The following is a 13,146-nucleotide window of genomic DNA, read 5'->3' as shown; positions in this document are numbered from 1 at the left end:
CTCGATCAATCAAAAGCCCAAAGGCCGATCGTCCAGAGATCCGAAAAGATCATCAAGCCCAAAGGTCGATCATCCCAAGAAGATCAACAAGCCCAAAGGTTGATCATCAAGTCCAAAGGCCGATCATTCCAAGAAGATCAACCAGCTTAAAGACTATAATTTTATTTTGAGCGCATCAAAATATTATGTATATTAGAAATTGTATTCACTTTCCACAAACTTAATACAAATACAAAGTTGAAGTTCCACGGAAATAACTTTCTCTTGAAATCTCGTTCAACACCCTCATCTAATTTTCATTTCACTGTATATATTTACAATGCGAGTTATTTATTTTTTTAAAAAAAGAAATCTTTAATCTAATGAATTAAATCTAAACATTTACTTTGATCATTGATAAATTAATAGATATACTTGATTTTAGTCAAAATTATATATCACATAATACCCAATTAATTAATAAATGATATAATTTATTATATTCATATCTATAGTTTGATATCATATATCTACTATAGTAATTTCTCCTCTACTTGATATAAATCATATTTATATCTAATTTCCTCCAAAAATAATGTATCTCATACATTTAGTCAATTATATCATATATAATTAACCAGTTCAATTATATCATATATAATCGAACTCCTCTTGTCAATTTGAACATTTCAAACTAACCAAAAATTGATTTCGACTTTATCCAAGCTACCAGGGGACCTTATGGACTTGTGGCGCTCGAAGCTCCAACGGAATAGACTTGACTAAACTCTTTAGCCACGAGATCCACCATCCGTTAACTGCAGACATTCCACTAAAGACCAACAGCTGAACTCTTTTTACCACAGATATATTTCTATGTCCATTGATATAACCAATCATGAGTACGATGACCCTTCACAAGATGCTCGTAAGTACAGCTGGACAATTTACCGTTTTGCCCCTGTAGTTACATCTCACTCCTTAAGTACCACTGATTCCTCTAATGAACAATACAACATAGTCCAACTATGTGTGAACACCTCTCGGGCCAAGAGAAAGTGTGTGGCCCACATCGTTCAAGCCTGGAATCAACCCTTAAGGGAGCTATCTATCTACTTACCCTGCTTCAGGGAAGGAGTGAATTCCATCTTGTGTAGCTGAGTTCCCAGCTCCCAAATCAGACGAATCCCCAAAATGGTAGGTTTGAGTCGGCGACCTGGCCACTCGCACCCATACAAATCAAAGGACCGCCTCAATGGCAGGAGTTCCCAACTCACTCAGGATTGAGGTATGTTCCTATGGTCATCCTAGTGAAGTGAAGTCTCTGTCATGAACGGTGTTATATAACGAGACGTTAACACTTTCGTGGTCAGGTCTTATACAAACTCTTTGTATAGGATCCCCGCTCGCATGTCCCTTACACGAATGATCAGGATCAACCATCTGTGACAAGTACAACACTTGTGACCATTCCACAAAGCGGGCCGCATCCGCATGTTACCAGGATAAGGTTTCCCTCCTATATCCATATACTATAGACCATTTTTATCACTCAAGACATGATCCACTTGTATGTCACCACATACATGCTTAAGTTACATACAGATAACCAGGGATTTTTGTTTATTGGTTTGTGGTAAAGCAAATAAAACAAAACTGAGCAAAATCAAGATGTGAAGTAAAATATCATATATTATACATCACAAGCGTTCATACAAATTGTTTACAAACTACAGAACACGAGACTTTAGGCATCAACCCAACAAACCCAATAAAACCACTTACATGTTGGTCTACTAGGAAGGTGTCAGACCCTCTCCCATATTACCCTCTCAAACTAGAAGGGGATATGACCGCGGTAAGTTACTAGCCTACTGTAACGCCTTAGCCCTCTAATCTAAATGCCAACCTGTTAAACATTTAATAATGTATGAATACATCATGCCTCCTTAAGGTTCTACAAAAAATTTATAACAACTCATGCATGCAACCATGATATAACAGCTAAGAGTGAAACGTTCACAGATGGCCCAACAACCAATAGAGCCCTAGTCCCTCTCAAAACCTGTGTTACATAGACAGATCAATACCTAAATCTTCTTAATAAGCGAGTGTTTTAGTGGCAAGCAAGAAGCAGGATCAACCTTGAGAATCTGACCCTGTAAATGAGAAGGGAAAACACAGAAAATTCGTAAGCTAAAAATACCCAGCGAGTGACTATAGAATCGTAAAGCAACAAGCAGAACATCACTATAAAACATTGTAAATACCAATGAATGTAAACTAAGCAATTGTCTCGAAATGTAGCTTTAAAAAACCATACTCAGACATCATTAAACATTATTATTCCCTAGTTAGGGTACGAGCCTAAATGCTCTAGCTCCCAAACTTTTATTTATCGGCCTCAAAAGACCCATACTTCGGTCTCCTATTCATCTCTCATTCATCATTGTCTACGTGCACATGGCCATACTCGAAGTACCATCATATCTTAGATACTTCTGCTCAGATACCTGTCAATTTTGTCCTGCAGTATCATGCTACTAGATATCTCTCATATGTCCTTTGGTTCAAATTGGCTAGATACCTTCTCAAATGTCCTTCGTATCAAATTGGTCAGGTACCTTCTCAAATTTCCTTTGGTACCAAATTGGTTAGATAATTTCTTAAATTAATTCCTATGCCTAGTATTTACACAAGAACTGTTCTATTGCCATTTTATTTACATAGGAACTCATTCTCATAGAGTCTTCTTTAGGAAGCATATATCAAAATCATAAACATAGCTTTTGAAGGTTGCACGACATACCTTAGCCTGTGTGACATGTGTTACACACATACAATTAAGCCGGGAAACATGCGTTCAAGTTATTCTCTAGCCATTTGTTGCTTGAGGAAACAGTATAAATTCATCATTTCATGTCATTGTGCTTTTTGATCATATATGCATGAGTATTGGAAACCTTAAGTTTATTTAGTCACTCACAGTTCGTCAGGCTCTAATGGTTTATACGCTTTCTCCAGCTCTTCTTGGCCTGATAAGATATAATTCCCGTTAAACTACTTAGAATTCTTAGTAAAATACCTCAATTAATTCATTTATTAAAAGAACATTCTTCAACACAGACAACTTTACTAGCGAGATACCCACGAGCAAGGTCAGCGAGATCCGCTCTAGAGCGATACCAAGCGAGATCCTCTAGAGCGAGATCAAACTTTTTTGGAAAATTTTTCATCCTAGCGATACTCACCTTACCAGCAATACTCAGCCCAATTCCTAGCGAGATTTTCTCTCCTAGAGCGAGATTGGCGAAAGATCTTCATCCCTATATCTCGTTATAACCTCCCCACGGTGAACTGGTTGTTTGTTCATCCACAAGTAGTTGTCTGCTTATGTACCAATTCTCTATTATAAATTTTAAAATTCAATAACTCAAAAAATCCAGTGATCTTTTCAAAGACTTCCTTCTACAACTTTGTAGAATTGAGTAACACTTCCTTACCCTAAAAATTTTAGCTAAAAAGTCCCCCCCCCCCCCCCCCCCCCCCCTTGTAGTTTGGCCTGGAGCTTCAATCTCACCTCAGGCCCTGATTAATCGAGGTTCTGCCTCTTCTACAAATTCTCCACTTTGTTCTTCTCCTCTTGCAATCTTTCACTGACAAGGTAACATTAAAAACTAGATTATCCCAGTTTTCAAAGGGCACTGAATTCACTAAATTTGCTCTTGTCAATTGCCGAAACCATGCTTTTGAAGTTTCACTTCCTGTTTAATCTTTCTGCCGCATCCATCCTGAGTTCAAAGAGTAGATTGCCACGTCACCTCACTCCTAGTGCCCAGCCAGGACTAATGATTGAGTTTTTTTCATTTAATATATTTTCCTTCCTTCTTTCATAATCCCTATAAACAAACATGAATTTTTACTTAATAAATATGTATTATAACATTCCTTTGGCTAAACATGCTTATCTAGGGAACCAGGGTTTACATAAGGTCTACTTCAAACTTCAAAATGGGGAACCATCATACTTTTTAAAGAACTTGTCTTCTAGGTCAAATCTTTTTCCTTAATTACAATTCTTCTATTTGTTCTTGATTTCGTTAATTTCCTGCATAACTATATGCTACTCGAAATATGTTTTTCAATTTTCATAGTGAAATTATCAAAAATAGTCTCTCATCAAGCTTTTCACTTTCAAAACTGATATGCTTTTTGACAACTCAAAACTAAATTTTCTCGGTACATCTTGTTCGAGATTTTGACTCGCACCAAAATTTGTCTATTTAAAAATATACATTTTTCTATCTTATCGATTGTTTTGGCTTCTGCAGTTTCTAACAAATTTTTCAAATTATATTATCACCAAATTTATATAAAATCTTACCTAATTTTTCAAATCTTTCACCAAAATCAAAATTTTGCAAAAAAGAAAAAAAGAAATATAAAGAATCCCAGTTATCTCGAGCCAGATTAAAGCTTCTTCTATATATTTGGATTTTCTTGATGAAATATCAAGTAGATTAATATCGAGACTATGGTTTTCTCAAATCTTACCCATTTTCACAAAATTTGATCTTTTCTAAAAACAGTCACAAGTTAACCTGATAGACACTCAAATGGAAAAAATCATATTAGTAAATCACTTGAAAATTTAGAAATTTGAAAATTCATATAATTGTGGAAAGCATAAATTAGGCTAAAGATTTCAAAAATTATGTAAAAATTTAATATATGATTTGATAAAGATAGTATTGTTGGAAAAATTAAAAAGATTTGGCATAATTTGTTTTATGAAAGATTATTTAATATTTAAAAAAAATGGGTAGAATCTCGGTATTAAATATTGGCCGATATTTCACCAAGAAAACAAAATATAATCGCTAATGTATAAAAAGTTGATTTAAGTAAATCTTAGTGGTCTATCTCGGGATACATGTATCTAGAAAAACTATTGTAATGAATTTTCAAAAAATACTTATTTTGAAACTGAAAAACTTAGGAAACTATTTTGACAATTTTTCCCTCTCCTATATACATATTATCATTAATATTTCACCAATTTCCTAATTAAAGAAATTTTGAACATCCTCTCTCACAGCTTAACCTTTTCAATTCTTTCAAAAACCCAAACTTAAACATCCATATAAATAACTTTTCTTTTGTAATTTTAAATTTTAAGTAATCGCTTAGAATGATATATTTTATTTTGTTACCGATTAACTTTTTAAATATTAAGAAAAAAATTTATTTTTTCAAATTGATCAATATGGTATACTTTTTTTTTTTTTTTTAATTTGATGCATTCCACTGTGAAAATTAGAAAATAGATTTGATTAAGTGAGAAATAGATAATATATATAAAGATCTTTTTAAAGTATAAATTGAAACTAAATATTCATGAAATCTCTTACAATGTTTGGAAAATCTAAAAGCTAATAGGCTATTGCTTTTAAAATAGACATGAAAAATTAATGTACTAAAAGTGATTTTATATATTTTAATCAAATCTGTTTTACCAAATGTAAAAAATGTTAAAAAAATTTTGTGGTCAATTCCATCCGTGAAAGTAATCCCAAACGCACGCTAAGTGGGGTTAAATGCATGATTGATTGTATTGATTTAAGCCTAAGATTGAAATTAACAATTGATGAACTATCAGCTTGAATTGGAAACCTTGGTAAGATTTTTGTTTTCAATCTTAACATGTTTTATCTTTCATTTACTTTTCTTATTTATGTCAATCTAAACTTCCCTTATTTTATTTATTTGTAAAATTTACCTTAAAAGAATTTCAGTTTAGCTTCTTATTATTCGACTTAATCCACTAATAAGTAATAAGTATATTGTTGCTCATGCAAGTATTTTTTTTTAGTTGTATATCAATTTTATAAATTTCATTTTGATTAAGGGTCTCACAACCCATGCCCTCACCAAATACCGAATTCTTAACCAATTTCTTAAGAAAAAATTATTTATTTATTTTAGTTTTCTATAAACTAGGCTTAATTAGATATTTCAAATAATATCCCAAAAAAGTAGAGAAAAAAAAAAAGACAAAGTAATATTTTTTAGTACTAAATTTCAAATAAAAATCAAAATTACTAAGGCCCTGTTTGGTAACCAATTTCAATTTTTGATTTTTTTTTAAAAAAATTAAACCTATTTTCTCTCATTTTCGTAGAATGGTTTGCAACTTTTTTAAGTACAATAGTTGGATTCTTAGCAAAAAAAAATTAAAAAAAAAAAAAAATTATTTAAAACAATTTTTTAGTCTTCAAAATTTGGCTTGGTTTCTAAAAAGATGACTAGATAGTAGATAACAAGTCAACAAATTTAAAGGTAGAAGAGATGTTTGTAGGCTTAATTTCCAAAAACTAAAAATAAAAAAACCAAATTGTTACCAAACAGGGCCTAAAAGTACTAAAAGTACTGTTTGATAATTATATACTACTTACCAATTATATAACTTAATTACAACTATTATTCTAACTTTGAGAAACTTTAATCTTTCATTTAATTACCATAATTAATCTTCCATATGCATTGTCATGTTATAAATTGGTCGAATTGAGCAATTGCGAGGGCATTGGTTGAGTTTCGTATATATTGGGTTAAAAAAGAAAATTAATATAAGATATAGCATTTTAATTATAGGAAGCTAAAAAGAATATGAATGCTTTATTAATAAAATTTCATAATAAAGTAAAAAACCACCATAAAAAAATATTTAAACAATACAATGCAATTTTGGAAAAATGTCATGGATGAGCCAATGTGCCATGAACTTGTAAGTCTTTTGTGTCAAATGGACTCCATCCCAACTAATATGTTCATTAGGATTTGGGCAAACTTGTACTCCAGGTAGACCACACATTTGCATGAGGTTAAAGTTGTAATCTCCTCCAATCCCACAACATGATTTTTGCAAAGAACCTTCATCAAATCCTAGAAGCATTAAAAATTTGAGAAATGTTTTAATCTTTTGTATGTTAAGAAGATGATATAAGAGTAAGGAGAAAAAAATTACCTAGAACAAAAGCATGACGAATAATCCATAAAAATGCAAATTGTAATAGTCACCATATACGATAATAGTATGTGGATTCTCTTTTTTTAGTACTTCAATAGTTTGCTTGATTTGATCATTATGATAGCTTGCCAAACTATTCAAATCCTTTAAACAATGGAGTTCATCGTAAGCAGATGTTTCATTGGTTTGGAATCCAGTGAGATAGACGGGGAAGCATCCAATTGGAAGTTTCCAGGAACAATAACTCGAGTAGCACCATAGCTTATAACTTTCTACAAATATTACAAACAAAAGAAACGTAAGTAAAATAAACTTCTCATTCATATGATAACCAAAAAAAATTTGATCTTATAGATGAAAAATTTACCTCAACAGCAGATCTTTATGGTTGTTGAACAACATTTGGCACCATGTCTTTTGCCTCTTGTATAGTTTTGCCTTGAAATAGTGCGTAGTTATAGTCATTGCCACCGATCTCACCCACCTCAAGAACAATGCACTCCTTAATTTCTCATTTGCAATCTACACAACATATAAATATGAAATTGTCAATAACAAAATGTAAAAATGTAGTAAAATACTAAAAAACATGAGTGTATGTATAAAACTAAAGTACAAGGGTAATTAATTACCTCTTTGATTGTGACAAACAGAGTTGAAATGAGAGAACTATCCAATCAAGTTGCATGATCGAGAGAAGAGTTAGTCACTGGAGATAAAAAGTTTCTTCATAGAAAGATAATCAGAAGGCCAAGCTGTAGAACCGGCCACTGCAAAGTTGACTCCATGATTCATCAAAGCATCTTTATTCAAATAAGGACTCACCAAAGGAAGTCAGCATTTAAAAGCTACAGATATCGATTTGACCATTAGATATTGTTACTATTAGATGTGAATTATCTTGGAGTTATAGAATGAATTAGTGAATGAAAAATTAGAATGTATAAGTTTCAAAATAATTGTTACCAAAGTTGAAAAATCAAGCATCAGTAGACCGTTGGAGCATCGACCGGTGGGATTGTTGAAGAATGATTTTGACCATAAGGAAGATGAGAAAATGGAGTGTTAGGGATTTTCGCGAATGAGATTTCCAGTGTCGGAGATTGAATCACAAGTTGGTATATAGCGTCGAACATGCAAGCTTTCAGTGGATGAGCTTTGGATGAACCAAAACAAGAAGAAGAAGAAAGAAAAGACGAGGGAAATTTTGGTTGAAACCGCCATCAGTGAAAGCTTTGTGTGTGAGAAGTTAGGGAAGTGGTGAAGGGTGAATTTCAATTTAGTGAATATTTATAGGTTCAGTTTTTCTTCCCAATGCTTTTTGGATTTTGATTTCAGATTTGTTTCCTAATCCTTCAAGGATGTGAAGGAATTTCCAAAATTTCCCTATATTTATTATAAAAAGTTAAAAAGATAGTGTGTTTTTTTAAATAAAATTTAATTTTAAAGCTTATTCATAGATATTATTCTAAATTATAAAATACTAAAATGATTAATGCTTGAATTTATCTATATGAGTTTTATAACTTTAGTTTGTTAACAATATTTTTTTAGAAGAAGATATCTTTTTATCATTTTCTCGATCCGGTTTTATTTTAATAGATTATAAAATCTTTATTCCAATGTAATTAAATCTAATATTTTACTTTTACGGGTTGATCATTGATAAATTAATAGATCTACTCAATTTAGTCAAATTATATTTGTGTAGACATATTTGTTAAACAAAATAAACTAAACTTTTGTAGATATAAATTCATTTGAATTTTTTTTTTATGTATTATCATTGAACATAGGAGATGGATAAAATAAAATACAAAACTCAATATCTTTTTTGATATTACCAACAGAATAACAAATTTCAAAAGAAAAAGCATTTACATTAAAGGCTCTCTAATTAAATATGAAACAAAATAATTATCTTTTTAAGATAAGATAATGACGAAGCATAATGTTATATTATTTCAAAGTTAATAAATTAGTTGTAATAAAATCTCGATTCGCGGTTTTCCAAACCCTAAAAAGAATTTGAAAATTCAAAACTTTAATTTTTGAAAACGGTCTTAGAAGAAATTGGACTTATAAATAACTTTGTGGCCATTATTTTCTTATAATTTTTATTATATTCTTTTAAAAATTTGTGAATATCTATTTATTTTTTTTAAATAAATTTTGTAATAATTATATGTTAGTTAATGATATATACATATATATATATATATATCTATATATAATATATTTGATTTATGATTATTTGATTATCATATAGTTTTTTAAATTTTTCCATGAGAAACCCTAATGTCTTTTTTTATTTGCAGATTTTGAATGGTAATTTTTTTCTATTTTCAAACAAAAATATTACTTTTTTAAACAGATTAAAAACCTAAAATATTACCATTTTCCTTAAGCATATGAGCTACATATAAATCGCTGTGTATTTACAATAAATTTGAAAAAAAAAAAAAAGAAATTGCATTAAAATAACTCACAATTTGTTGAGGGGCATACATTTTATTGCTTAACGTTGAGAATGATGCCGAATTAAAATATTAAAAAAAAATTAAGAACGGGTAAGATTGAAAATGGGTGGGTTTAATATAGACATGAAACATCTCTGAAACGAAATGAGAAAGTGTTTGTTTAGTAATTATATATAGATAGATAGATACATCTTTTATAATTTAAAAAGCAATTGAATAAAAATATTTAAGCGACAAAAAGTATACTGACTAAATAAAAAAATAGTTGTTTTTATAGTTTATTACTCAAATTATCTAATATATTCCTATAACCCATCAACTACAACAAAAAAATTTAAAAAATTCAAATTTAAAATTAAAAAAAAAAAAAAACGAAACCAAACCAAACTATCATTTTAACTTTTTTCAAACGACTTGATGCACATTTTTCCTATTCGTACATAAAAAAATAAACCACTTTTATTGTGTTTTTGTTTTGAAACAATATCATCAATGTCATTTCAAAAAATTTTTTTTTTTTGATATTTCCAAAAAAATGAATTATGTATTAGGTAACTATAACACTAATTACACTTTCATTTGAAGAAATACTCAAACCAAGAAATTCTCTTGAAAATATAGCAAATTTCGTGATCCACACGTGGATTGGTTTTTCGTTTCATCCCTAAAATACCTTCACCAGCCTTTTTAATTCCAATGTAATTAATTCTACATCTTTCTTAATTACACTATGATTAATTTATCAAATTTATAATGGAGACGGTTTCCTTCGTTCGACCCGAAAACTAATTCCTCTTTCATGCGAAAATTTCTAAATTAGTGCTCTTTCCATTAAAATTGAAAATTTTAGAAAATAAATGAAATTTGTATCTCACAAAACAACCTTCTATCTTCAACAATGTTTAAATTTTTCTAAATCATTTATGACTTCTTATTTATATATTATACTTTCTCTTAATCCTAACTAAAACATCTGTTTTTAAATTATAATTTTATGATTTATCTTATTTTGAATTTTTAAATTATCATATTATATTAGAGAGAATTGACTTTTATATTTATATTTGATTTTTTGTTAATCATAACTAAATCATACATTTTTAGATGTTTTATGTAATAATTATCTTATTATAACTAATTTTTTTAAGCGTGAAATATTACAAATCATCTTATTTTTATTAATTAGTCTTATTTATTGAACCATATTGTTTTTTGTTTTAAAGATTCTGTTGGGAGATAGCAAAACAGAAACTTCATCAAGATTTATAGTAAATGCACTTCTCATTCACTTGTTCCCACTTTCTTTTAACCCTAAAATGCCCTCACTTTTCTTTAACCAAAAATGCCCTTTTGTTGAATGAGAAATTTCGACGAATCACGAGTCGCCACATCATCATTGAAAACCCGAGCCTATTGGAAAAATTATAAGTTTAGATTGTGAGCCTAGTAATTAAAGTCGCGTCGGGGCCTAACCCAATTCAAACCCATGGTGAAATTTTGGGCTAATATTAAAGACTTAAGCTCAAGCTCAGTTTTCGCCCCACCAACATTGGGCCCAAGCCCAACTTTAGCCCAAACCCAATTTTGGACCAGTAAAGTAATTAGGCTCAAGCCCATGTAAGGGCCATGAAAAATCTCTATAAATAGAGGCATTATCTCTCCATTTGGGAGGGGGGTGAGATAGAATTATAGGCAAAAGCTCCTCTGTAAGATCTGAATCTCTAGGAATCTGAAGAACATAACTCCTCCAAATGCTTTGAAGATCAGAAGTCACTAAAGCTCTGAAAACATATCAAAGCTCTAAAGATAAGAAGCACTAAAGCTTTGAAGATCAGAAGAGATAACTAAAGCTCTGAAGACCAGAAGATATATTAAAGCTCTGAAGATTTAAGCTCCCAAACATTCAAGACTCGGCTCTCAAGTGCTGAAGACCGAAGCTTCCCATCAAGCTTCGAAGACTGAAGTTCTCAAATTTTGAAGAACTGAAGAAAGATCTGAACTATTTGAAACTTTGATATAGAAGATTTCAACAAAACCCGTATCTTCACAACCACAAGCTGAAGATTCAATCTCCTCAAACCCAAAAGTCAAGCCCAAGCCCACCTGTGAACTCTATAAATAGGGAAGCTATCCTCATTTGGAGGGATCGGGATTCTAAATTCCAAATAGCAAGAGAATTCTCCCAACAACTCGGAGGACTCCTAAAGCTTACCACACACCTGAAGACTGAAGTCCTTCGGAGATAAAAGCATTCTTTATCCAAGACTTCAACTCCAAGATCATCACGCGTTTCGCTTCTTCAAATGTACGCATTCACTGAAAGAGATCAGAGGATCAAGTACTAGAGATTCGAACCACATCGCATCAAATCAACATCAACATCAACACCAACTCAAAGTTCAACTCTACGAAAAAAGTTTCTTCGGAAGATCATCAAGCCCAAAGGCCGATCATCCCCAAAAGCCGATCATCCAAGAAGATCAATAAGTCCCAAAGGTCGATCACAAAAAGGACCAATAAGCCCAAAGGCCGATCATCCAAGAAGATCAATAAACTCAAAGGCCAATCATCCAATCAACAAGCCCAAAGGCGTCGATCATTGAAGAAGTTCAACAAGCCTAGAGGCCAATCATCCAAAGAAATCATCAAGCCCAAAGGCCGATCATCCAAAAGATCATCAAGCCCAAAGGTCGATCAATCAATAAGCCCAAAGGCCGATCGTCCAGAAGAACATCAAGCCCAAAAGGTCGATCATCCAAGAAGATCAACAAGCCCAAAGATGATCATCAAGTCCAAAGGCCGATCATTCAAGAAGATCAAACCAGCTTAAAGACTATAAATTTATTTTTGAGCAGCATCAAAATATTATGTATTAGAAATTTTATTCACTTTCCACAAACTTAATACATATACAAAGTTGAAGTTCCACGAAATAAATTTTCTCTTGAAATCTCGTATGAACACCCTCATCTAATTTTCAGTTTCACTGTATATATTTACAATGCGAGTTATTTTTTTTTTAAAAAAAGAAATCTTTATTCTAATGAAATTAAATCTAACCATTTACTTTTGATCATTGATAAATTAATATTGATAAATACTTGATTTAGTCAAATTTATATATCACATAAATACCCAATAAACCCCCTAATTAAAATGAATATAATTAATTATATTTCTTAATCTATAGTTTGATATCATATATCCACTATAGTAAGAATTTCTCCTTATTTGATATAAATACATATTTTATCTTATTTCCTCCAAAATAATGTATCTCATACATTTAATAGTCAATTATAGTATCATATATAATTAACCAGTTTCAATAATATCATATACACTCGAAATTCCGTCCCTCACGTCAATATGAACATTTCAATATCCGAACCAAAAATTGATTTTCGACTTTTATCCAAGCTACCTAGGGGACCTTATGGACTTGTGGCTCAAAGCTCCAATAGTTCGTGAATAAATCTGTTAAACTCTTTAGCCACGGGATCCACCATTCGTTAACTGCCATACATTCCACTAAAGACCAAAGTGAACTTTTTTTATCACAATATATTTCTATATCCATCCGAACAACCAATCAGAGGTACGATGACCATTCACAAATGCTCGTGTTAAGTACAGCTGGACAATTTACCATTTTGC

General features: G+C 31.0%; 1 pseudogene; it reads right to left on the bottom strand.

Moving 5' to 3' along the window:
• Positions 1–6,706: 6,706 nt before the first annotated feature.
• On the bottom strand, positions 6,707–8,233 carry LOC150030517 (GDSL esterase/lipase At5g03980-like; annotated as a pseudogene).
• Positions 8,234–13,146: the final 4,913 nt, after the last annotated feature.

The sequence above is a fragment of the Benincasa hispida genome, unplaced genomic scaffold (genome assembly GCF_027475165.1).
Source record: "Benincasa hispida cultivar pf3 unplaced genomic scaffold, pf3_genome.v1.1 HicScf1848, whole genome shotgun sequence".
Taxonomy (NCBI): domain Eukaryota; kingdom Viridiplantae; phylum Streptophyta; class Magnoliopsida; order Cucurbitales; family Cucurbitaceae; genus Benincasa; species Benincasa hispida.
Note: the sequence above shows the minus strand (reverse complement) of the source record. Positions and strands in the feature narration are given on the sequence as shown.